Source organism: Anser anser, assembly GCF_964211835.1.
Source record: "Anser anser genome assembly, chromosome: 13".
In the NCBI taxonomy this organism is placed as follows: Eukaryota; Metazoa; Chordata; class Aves; order Anseriformes; family Anatidae; genus Anser; species Anser anser.
In genome coordinates, this window is record NC_139734.1 from 10,349,685 (window position 1) to 10,360,858 (window position 11,174).

At 40.2% G+C, this 11,174-nt stretch overlaps 2 long non-coding RNA genes across 3 annotated transcripts in view; one reads left to right on the top strand and one right to left on the bottom strand.

The window, feature by feature from the left end:
- The window catches only part of LOC310880820, a 34,807-nt gene extending 30,784 nt beyond the window's left edge, over nt 1–4,023 (bottom strand). The window contains exons 1-2 of one of the 2 annotated variants that reach the window (XR_014571933.1): nt 2,069–3,990; nt 739–934 (exon numbers count right to left, since the gene is read on the bottom strand). This is a non-coding gene — a long non-coding RNA (uncharacterized lncRNA). Of the gene's footprint in view, nt 1–738; nt 935–2,068 lie in introns of both variants that reach the window. The other variant, XR_014571934.1, reaches the window with a different exon arrangement.
- Nucleotides 12–10,466, top strand: LOC310880821. The gene is made up of 3 exons (XR_014571935.1): nt 12–305; nt 697–888; nt 6,808–10,466. It is a non-coding gene; the product is annotated as an uncharacterized lncRNA (long non-coding RNA).
- The last annotated feature ends 708 nt before the right edge of the window (nt 10,467–11,174 follow it).

The window sequence follows — 11,174 nt, forward strand, 5'->3', positions numbered from 1 at the left end:
TGAGGCTTTGAGAAGTGCCAGAGCATTAATTAGCTCAGGATTCCTGAATCTCCACTGATCTAATGAAAGTTGCTCAATCACAGGATGATGTGGAAAGCCTGCTAGGGGCTTTCTAGTTAAAGCACAGAAGTGGGAGGCAAGAAGAGCAGGTTCTGTTCTTACTGCCAGCACCTGCGTGCAACCTTGAGCAAGCCATCAGTTTTCACCGCTCATTTTCTCTGTATGTGAAATGAAAATAATTGTGCTCATAGGACTGTTCCTAAGCTAACTTCATCTCCATCTGAGAAGCACTTTGGGATCTTCAGGTTAGAGAAACTACTGAACTGTAAAATATCATTTAAAATATGTATTTTACTGGATGTGCTTAAAATAAGTATTCCCTGTACCAACGCAAAGTAGAATTTTGAGTGTGGGATACTCGGTCTAGATAATTTAACTGTTACCTTGAAGTGTAAAAACAGTGTTTGTAACGGTTTTTTCAATTCAGCAGATGACTGTGAAGTAGCACTTCAAACAACTTTGCTTAGAATATCTATTATTAGTAAACAACTATGCTTTACAGGATTATTTTGCAACATTTTGCATTAGGAGATATACTTCAAGCAGGCTTCTGAAAATAGTTTCAAACATGCTAGAACACGGTATGCATGTACATACTTTACCATCTTATACAAGCTTGCATTTTTGTTTTAACAGAAACAGAAGTAATTTCGGCACGACATTCAGTCTCTGACTCACCTTTATTCTCAGTAAAGGTGACACATGGCAGAAGAACAAGGCACGGAGTTGCCCTGGCTTCGGCTATCTCCTGTTTAGTCAGAGCGAGCTGCTGGAGCCGTGTTTATCCCCAGCATTGCACCAGCAATCCTCCCTGAAGACATCTGTCAGGTCAGTCGGGGATATAAACTTGGAAAAGTTTCCATATGTGTGATTCCTATCAGTAAGTTTTGTGTAAGGAAGAGTAAGACTTATATACATATATATTCTTTTAGAAGAAATATATATTCTTCTATAAAAGAATAAGTCATATATTCTGTAAAAGAATATATTGTGTTAGATTTATACATATATATAAATATATGTATGACTGGATGACTGTCTTAAAGTTTTTCCTTTCCAACTGGTGTGCAGGTTTGTCTACCCCACTAGCTTTGCTATGGCGCCACGACTTCTGTGCTTGTCTCAGTGTCTCCTAGGCCCTTTCCCCTCACACAAATGGCAACCGCTTAGTAAATATGTGTTGAAAGCTTCAAGTATAATCTAACCATTTCATTTTAAAACTCACATTCAGGCTGTTAGCTGAGATAAAAGAATATAGTCTTTATGCAATCATCAGTTAGACTGAATGAGCTGGGGCTGAAGGCAGGTCAGAGCAGAGAGTGAATTCATAGCCTCAGCATAAAGCAAGGCTCAGTCCTTCCTGAGACCAGAAAGGAGTGAAATTACCTGAATTCAGATTTCTAGAGGAAAGTTTTTGCCGCGTGAACTCATATACATCAACGGGGAAGAGGAAAAACAAACAAACAAACAACAACAAAAAAAGTGTTGGTAGTAGGCCGAGACCCAAATTAATATTAAGTAAAGATAAAAGTATGACTAAGTAAAGGTCGGTACATAAGTTAAAAGGCAACACTATCTTTTTCCTGGTGGAATCCAAAGATAAACAAGGTCTTTTTTTTTTTTTCTTTCCCAAAATCATGCTTTCTAAGTCCCATTATATAATGGCTTTCACATGTACACTTCTAACTGAAATCAAAGAAGCTTGGTGTGCTTTAGTATTTATTTTTTATCTCTTTTATTTTTAAGAAAGGAAAGGGACACGCCACTACCCAAGGATGGCCTGCAGCACTGCATGCAGGGGCAATAGGTAGGCTACGGTGAGCCCCTGTAAGAGCTTTCTCTGTTTTTGCAGTGGGAGAAGTTTCTTTTGCCCTATTATACAGCAAGATTGGAGAAAGCAGCAGAGTGTGTGGCTTTGCAGGTGAGGATTACACAGCAACCCCCGGACCAGTTATGAGCTGTGTGCAGAATAATGTCAGGTTAGCATCAACAGCAAGAACGCCTTTACCTCGCACGTCAGCAGTGGATGGCATCACACGCAAGCTCATCGGGCAGGGCGACAGCCACCAACATTCTGTTGTAAAAACCTCCAGAACAAGCTGCTATTTTCAGTCCAAGAACAGGATACAGCTGCCAGCACCACCTATCTTCTGCAGGTTAAGCAGCAACACTCAACTCTTTGTAAGAGCCCAGAAATCCCAGCCCACAGAGCCTTTCTGAACCTCCCATCCCATAACCCAGGCAGGAAGCCTATCTAACCTGCCAGCTGGGACGAAGGCCCGAGCCACTTGCCAGCACCTGTGCCAGTTTACAGCCTTGGCCAGCTGCTCTTCCAGGGTTTTACAGACCAGGAAACTGCTATCCTGCTCATCAAATAAAGAGAGGATATGCTTTAAGAGTAGGAAAATTACCAGCTTTTGTTGTACCTGCTCAAGCAGTATGCTTAGAGAAGGCAGAACCCGAACCTCCGTAAGTCATTTGCTTTCTACCAAAGCAAGCTGAGAAGAGGGAAATGGAAACTGTCAGAAATTACCTGAATCAGGCATACAGAGTTATCTTTATGCAATGTGACTTTGTCTCAGACTGAAATAGGGCACAGCTGAATTTGTAACTAGCCTAGCATCCACCCTTCTGTCCTTGTGTAAATTAAAACCTGAACCTTTGGAACGACAACTCTGGTGTCATCCGCAGTCTTTTCAGGAGGCTCCATGTGGAGCCACCTTGGCAGGTGACTGGGAACTTACAACTCCCTTTTTTAGGTCAACTTCTATCCTAGGATTTTACATTTTCCCTTCCCCTCCCTAACAAAATGACACTTACTTTTGGCCAGATGGACAAAAATGAACTGAACCACTAGTACTAATGTACAAGCTATGCATCAGCTTAGGAACAGCTGAATTTAATTCATCTCTTGAGGCTCGTTGCCATAACTGATACTAGGACAATACAATATTATGATACAGTAGTTAAAATCTACTACAGATACAATCTCTAAGGTGAGGGAAAAGCCTATTTAAAAAAAAAAATGAAAGAAAGAAGAGGGAATGCTTGGAAAGTATCAAAATGTGGCAAGGCCATGTGCTCATGAGCTCAGCTAATTTGCACGCAAATCCACGTGTAAAAACGCTTCCCCTAACAAGGTGACACTGCTGCTGTAAGAACATTCCATAGTGTGCTACTGGGCTTTTTTTGTGCCTGGTTTTCTTTTCCATGGATATACACCCAAATGTATTTTAAAAACAGGAGGGGTGTTATTTTTAAATTTATATTTATTAGCAAGGCATTCCAAAATTAGATGTGGACACAACTGCTAAAGAGTAGACTATAAAACGTGGTTTAACATTTTTTTTGCCATGAAACTTGTTGGAGATGAAGGCACCTAGTAGCCAGTGATGAGATCTGGTGACTCTGCAATAAGGATGTATCTTCAGCAAAGATTTTTGAAGATACATACATGAGGTTTCTGCACCACCAGTGCGTGATTCGGTGGTGATTTAAAAATAAAACTAGCTGGCAAATCTTTCTTTTCTTTGCTACCTTTCAAAAAGCTTTCCATTTGAGTGGAATCAGGCATTCTGGGTTCAGCTGCACCAGAAACTAATCTGGGCATATGCAGTGTTCGCTATGAGCTGCTTCTGTGACCTTGTGAACTGTTTTTGATTTGAGCGTTAATTACAAAACACTCCAAGTGCACATATTTCTTGGAGAACTGATGCAGTCACCATTATTATTTGTGTTGCTGTCCATGTTCTGGCCGTGCTCAAGGCCCCATTCATAATTACAAAGAAGAAGGCGCGTATCTCTAGTGGCTTCTAGTTCAGGAGAGCTATTTTGTGGAGAAAATATAGCCCAAGTCTCTCTGCTAAACTTTGTTTATTTCATTGTTATTTCATTTTCCCATGCCACCCATGTCCTGTTTTTGCCACCTGCTGTATCTCATTCACCATAGAATTTATAAAACTGTGGGTGAAGGATGGAGACATCCTTACTTTTACTGTTCTGTACAATATGCAGACAAAGTGGTCCCAGGCATAAATAAGAACTAAACCTTAGTATGTTATCAGTGATTATAATCCTCTTCCTAATTTCAGATTAGATCTAGGAAAATTATAGATAACGTATCTACTCATTTGGCAACACTGACATTCCTGGGTACTTCTAAATGTGCCCATTTGTATTTGCAGTGTAAATAGTCAATGCCAGGAACAAATGGTATCTTGTAGTTAGCGAAACAGGGGGATCAGAAGGCTGCTGCTCCTATTTAAGTAATTTGGAATTTTGCCACCGGTACAACAGGCTGAGATTTCATGCTGGGCTCTAAATGTGAATGACCAAGTCTGTGCCAGAGGGGGAGCCATGTATGATTTTTTGTTTTGGTGGTCTCAGTTGCAAAAAAAACCAGATAAAAGCAAGACTGCACTGCAGAGTTGACACTGACTCAAAGGTGAGATTTCCTGGGGAAAAAATGGGTCTGACTCTCTACTGGCTACACGGCTGCTTAACAGGGATGCATTGTGACTGATTTTGGTGCAGATGCACAAGAGGGCAGAGAAATGTATCTAATATATTTTTTCCAAAAAAAGAAAAGGTCTTCTAAGCTCCCGCCCAGAACTGTGACATGCCACGTCTCTGCTGACCATGCTTAACAAACATCTTCTATTTGTCTCTGCCAGGCCACGAACACTTGAAGCGATTCTAAATTGTATCTTGGTAATTATTTTTCTTTTTCTCATTCACACCCTGACTTATGTATGATTTATAATATTTCTACTGGGAAAGCTTCATAGGCAATAAGCTTTCCCTTGTGAGGTTTTGTACATTACCATTTGGAGGCATCTTTTTACTTTTACTATGGTAATATTTCCTACATCGATTTTCAACTTCGTTGTTACTGGAAATTGTCTAGGTAATAATTTAAAGATGTTAAAGAGCCGCTGGTATTTCATGAAAAAGCCTGACAAACATTCCATTAAAAATTGGGCTGGTGATAATTCATCACCAAGAACACTTCTCCAATTCCTTTTCTTTACTTCAGACCTTGCCACCTGAAGTTACACTCCTCATTTCTGAAGACAGGGCTGGTTCCAGTTCCTCTTGTTTGTGTTCTCCCCAGGAGAAGATGCTGAGACAGACATAAAGGAACTTCTAACGTAACTAATCATTTGTAGTATTCAGTGCAAGATAAAGAGGGCTGAGCTGTAACAACCTCTCAAGCCTTCTTTATATCAGGATCCTATAAAAAGGTCATGTTGAGGCCTCCTGCAAATGGAAAAGCAATAGCAGTTTTATGGGCACATATGCAAGACCATCAGGACCACATTATGTAACGCAATGCACAAAATGAGATGACAAAAATTAGGAGGATCATTTCCATTTCATTTGATACCTTTTTGTCCAGGCATTTTCCACCTGTAAGTACCCTTATCATGTTTTCAGTCACCACTCACATGCTAGGCATAAAATAATTAAGTATTCATCTCCCCCTATATTTTTACCTTTTTATTACCTTCACAGGTACAACAAATTAGCTGCATTTTCATTCAGATCTTTTCATGAGCACTTTGAGTTTAAGCAGAAAGTATTCAGATTACATGGATTAATTAGATGTTTTATTAAAAAAAAAAAAGGAAAATGAGTTGCAGAGTATAATATAAAACACAGCAGGCTTTGACTTTCTGCCTGGAAGCTGTTTAAAAAAATAATAATAATTAAGAAGGAAATGAACAGTACACTGTATTCTATGCATAAATCAGAGATATTAAAGGCAAATATTTGCTTTTAGATTATGATGAACTCAGATTTATAACAAAAAAATGGACTTGAGATGTTAATTTAGCTAAATATGAGCTCTAATCAGCCATTCCTTCTGCATCATCTTCCATGGTTATGCATAATAATAGTTGAGGTGTTCGTACAGTAATACAACCTTTCACTGTAAGCTAGAGCCTGAGGATGTTTTCTCCCCTTATCCTTGAATCCCCTTTGCACAGCCCTAAGCCCCATCACACATTTAGAAGGAACAGTTCAAAAACTAGATGGAGTATAATAAATTAATCTGGACTTAGTGGGTGGATAAAAGGTCCAGCAGGGGTTTGTTACAGACCCTGGGGACACGAAGAGAGCGGAAAATGGAATATTGCACAATGACATTAGTAAGGCAAACAGAGATAATACTGTGTGTGCGCCTGTGTGTGTGCCTGTGTCTGTGTGTGTCTACAGAGTGCTGGGGGAAGGGTGATCTCAGTATGCTTAGCCTCGATTCATCCTAATGTAATAACAATTGAACACTGCCAGCCCACTTCCAGGGATCCAGTGAAGAAGTGTTTCTACATCTGTGCTTAAATTATCACACGAAACCAAAGCACAGACACGGGAACTCCTACAGCAAAAAAAGAATGGCATTGCAAGTCCCCACCCCAAACAGCCTTACTTAGGAATCTGAAAACATCTTTCTGTGGCCAGGCAACCTAGAAAAGGAAGGTGTATGCGGTCTGGAGTAAGTTATTATGATACAACTTTTTAATGGGAAACATAAGAATGCATTACTGCCCTTTCGAAAGACAGAAACACAGGTGGTAAATTCTAGAAACCAGGTTTTTCCATATTTGTACTCTTAAATATACATAGTTAGTGCCATTTCAGTGCTGAGTGCCAAGATGCCAGCTACACTGGGATTAGCCACTGTCATCACCTTTCCTGAGCAGGAGTAAGCGGCAGGAAACCAAAATGCTTGTGTCCTGCCCACAGGCTGGGAAACGGGTCCTCCCTTTTGCAGAGACACAGCCCTGCTACATGCTATGAACCACCTTCAAAGAGGATACGAAGGTAAAAACATACAGTTTTATAAAGGAAATATACATCATCACCTTTACACATCATGGAATGCCGAGAAGCACACAGCAAAATGGAGCACGTGGAAAAGAAAGAACGGGTTTGAGTGGAGTGAGGATCTCATTGTCAGACAAGTTTGGGAAAGTCATTTCTGATGATCCACTTGAAATTTGGACCTGAAATACTGAAAGTATGAATGAAATGTTCCTCTCTCGAATCTATACTGTCCTTCTCTCACCTCTCCCACCCTGCGGAAGAGCAATGGACACTTGATGGAGGAAGCCTGTTGGCACAGCTGGAATTCCTCTTGGACACCACTCCTAGTCTACCAATGTCCATTCTTTTCTAGCACAACTCCACCAATGCACCAGGCTTTTGCTTTTTTCATTTTTTTACACATTTGCTCAAAAAGTGCCTCTGCAATAAAATGGTTGGAGCGCAAGGATTGTGTGTGGTTACTGGCTGAAGTCTGTGCTGGATTCCCAATGGCCTATTTGTATCTCATGACCTCACAGCAGACCATTTGGGATGTTGCACAACATGCAATGCAAAGAAATGGCAGCAATACAGTTTTTCCAGTTAAAACTCTGGGTATGATGCTGGACTGACCACAGCTGACTGGTTGAAGGTTTGTGAAAGAAGCAGCTAAAGACCAGGGAAGTATGGTACCCAGAAATGTAAATTAACAATGGAACAAAATTAACAGAGGAGAAAGCTAAAAGCTAAAACAACCTCAGTGTTATCAGGTCTTTAGCCAATATCCAAGACATCATCCAAAATCTGAAGACATGAAATTATCTGGTCAGTTAAGAACATTTCCAGGACTTGCAGAGTTCATTTTGAAGTCACAGCAACTTCCCTCAGCTGCTAGGGCTGCATCTGTCTCCTGGCAGAGCGTACTCGGTGCTGAATAGCTCTCTTCCTGCATAACTCTTATTCACAAAACACAAAAAGAACACAAACAACATTTTCCTTTCATTTGTTTGTAAGTATCTTTTAGATAAAGCTATTCTGTTAGCTTAAGGCTCTTTGTTCAGACTGCACAAGCTATTCCATGTCAGAGTTATTTAAATCCCAAGAAGAGGTATTACAATAGCTAGAAATGATGTATGAATAGGACATAAATGATGATGATGGAAGGGCTGATTTAATAAATGGAAACTTGAAGCTGAAAGCATGAATGAGAAGGTACTGGAGGTACAGCTCCGCTGCTGGGGAACATGCGGTCACGAAGAACAGGGGCGAAATGCTGCACGTCGCCCTGGCAGGATTTATCCCCGTGCTCTGCAAGCTGGACACATTGTTGGGTAAGCTACTAGAGCTGCCACCTTGCAGCTGATACATAAAGCTGACAACCTAATCATCTGTGGCATTAAAGATCCTGTGGCACTTTCTGTAAAAGACAAGGAATTAGCCATAGTGAACTGGCCTAATTTCAGTCTGCATAATTACATTCCGCACACCTACGATTCCTTGGCAGTTTCTTAGGGGGGAAAGGGAAGGTATTCTTCCCTTGCTGTGAACCATTTTCCTAGTGCTTCCTAGCTGCAGTCATCTTGCACTTAAGTCTGATATCAAACTGTTAAATTTGCAATGCACTTTGAGATCATTTATTCTAAAACGCACGATCATTACTGCAGACATCTCAAAGGAGCATATAATCTACCCTATCTGTTCCAGTAACTAAGCAAAAAAGAGTAAACTGAGAATTTGGTTTCTGGATCCTCCCCTTTCTTTTCCCTGCCCATTTCTATGCTTTTGAAACCCAAGTCATAATGCTGTCTGAACAGTTTTTTTAGTGGTTTAATAAACATAACATGCTTGCACTTGTTTTGCATTTTAATAGCAATGCAGTGGCAATAAGACACTTCCACAAATATAAATGCATGCAATTATATAGGTATTTAAGTGCTAACTTTTTTGTCAGGCATATACTTATATTAAATCCCTTTTGTTCAAAAAGACCGAAAAAATCTCTTTCGTTTTTTGCTCTGCCCATAACGGCTGTCTGACTGTTTGTCTTTCAGGTGGAGTCGGCAAGCACACGCCACCTCGCCAGCTGCAGCCATTACCAGCTATGTCTTTGTAGGTCTAGCACCGCAGCCAGTGCCAAGGGAAAGGTCTTAACAGCACCTGAGGAATGCCTACAGACGTGGTCACGTTGATATCTGACAGTTTTTACATCTTGCCTTTTCTTTCTTAAAGACAGTCTCAATATGAAGGATCTTTTTGACCAGGGAGGTGGTGGAGTCACCGTCCCTGGGGGTGTTCAAGGAGAGGTTGGACGTGGTGCTTAGCGACACGGTTTAGTGGGTGACACTGGTGGTAGCGGGGTGGTTGGACCAGGTGACCTTGGAGGTCTTTTCCAGCCTTTATGGTTTTATGATTCTATCCCCTAATTTGCACATACACTCTATTTCAGAGACGGGTCTGCCTGCGTGTATTTGTGTTTTTCCTTTTCTACATTAACTCTGCTCTGTGTCACGTTCCAGTATACGGACAGAAAGGCAACATGACTGCACACGAGGTGGGTTCATCTGCTGGAGTATGATCTCTTTCAACATGAGCAGGCTACTTTGCCCCAGCAGATGGGTATGAGAACTGCACCACACAGCAGTGACTGCTAAGAGCATCATTTCTAAGAGCAAGAATGGCCAAATGTCGCTAACGCAGGAAGTTTGGTTCAGGATTTTAAAGCCCCAAAGTACTGCATTGGTCTGTTCAGCATTTGGGCTTGAGCCATTTTAAATACTTTCTGTCTGCTACAGGAGTAGACCTTCATTAACCTCCCCTGAAGTTCTTAAAAATTAAACTGAATCTCACTAGAAAAGATTCAAGTAGTAAAGAGGTAGTTTTAGTTCCAACGAGTATAACTTGTACTGTGCTGGTGCTTCTGATTTTGGCCCACCTCCTCTTTCTCCCTCTCTCACCAGACTCAGGGTAACATTTCACTCATTTTGTTCAGAGGTGAATCGCACGAGCAGGAATGATATTAATTTCAGGGTCTGCCTCAAAGTGCATTGTAAGAAACAAGAAGGCTCTTACTAACTTTAGTAGAGTATCTACAGTGTTCGGTAGAGGACTGAAGTTAGTACACGCCACAATATGAACACATTTTTTAAGGAAAAACTTCAGTATTCCATATGACTGACAGTATTGGTCTATGCTTAAAATAAATAGCATGACTTCCTTCTGTGTTTTGGATGTTAATATCCATAACTCGACAGTATGACACTGTATTTGGCTCCTCTAGATGGTCACCCTGACAATCATTAGTAAGGATTTTTCAGTTATTACCTAAACAGACTATAATCAGAAGCTTTCTGCTACAGACCTTCACTGCTGTAGGAATGATGGACCTGAGCAACTCGGCTTATATAAGGAGCTGTCAAAGGACATGAGGTAGAACACTAACTCCGCTGAAGGATCTAATTGAGTGTACTTTCTCTGTGCTAGCATTAGTCAGTTATTATGTTATTAAATCCTCTCTAATTATTATCTGAAGCTTTTCATAAATAGCTTTTTGCAAAATGGATCTTATCTAAAAAATTAATTTATTGGATGTTTACAGGCTTAAGAAAAGTGATTTTACGATATAAAAACAGAATGACTTCCTTTTTAAATAAACCCAATTGGTGCTGTAATTGAGATGAGCATGCTATTTTTTTTTCACACAATAATCTGATATGGGAGTTTCTTTTCTCAAGAGACTTGCTTGATCTGCTCTTTATAGACATTCAGTCTCTGTAAATATGCTTTTGGTTTTCTTTATCAGTAATAGTATTAGACCTGAATGCTTTAGTATACAGTATAATGGGATATAAAAGGGCTTTCTGTATATGTTTTAGACAAGCTAGTTTAACAGAAAGAAATGAGCACACACTGAAGGATATTCTTTACAAGCAGACTACCATTTACAGGGATTTTCTTCTACGATTTAGTTCTTATATTTTTAGAGAAAATCACATTGTTTTCCCTGTGTGTTTTTTTTTTTTCCCTGTCACTGTTTGCTTTTTCTTCCAGCTTGTACTTTGCTACCTAACCATCTGACTATCTGTGTTGCCATGGGAAGGACTGTAATGCCATAAATTCAGAGAAGAGAAGTTCCTGTGTTCCTTTTTTTTTCATTTTATTCTTACACAATCATTAGCACAGATTAGCCCCTTTCGTAAGGGTGTACTGGCACTAGAGGAGGACTGTAAAATATTCCATTTTGGAAAAGATACAGCAAAACCATTTTACATCTTTCACAGAAAGGCACCAACCGACACAGGCAAAAGCCA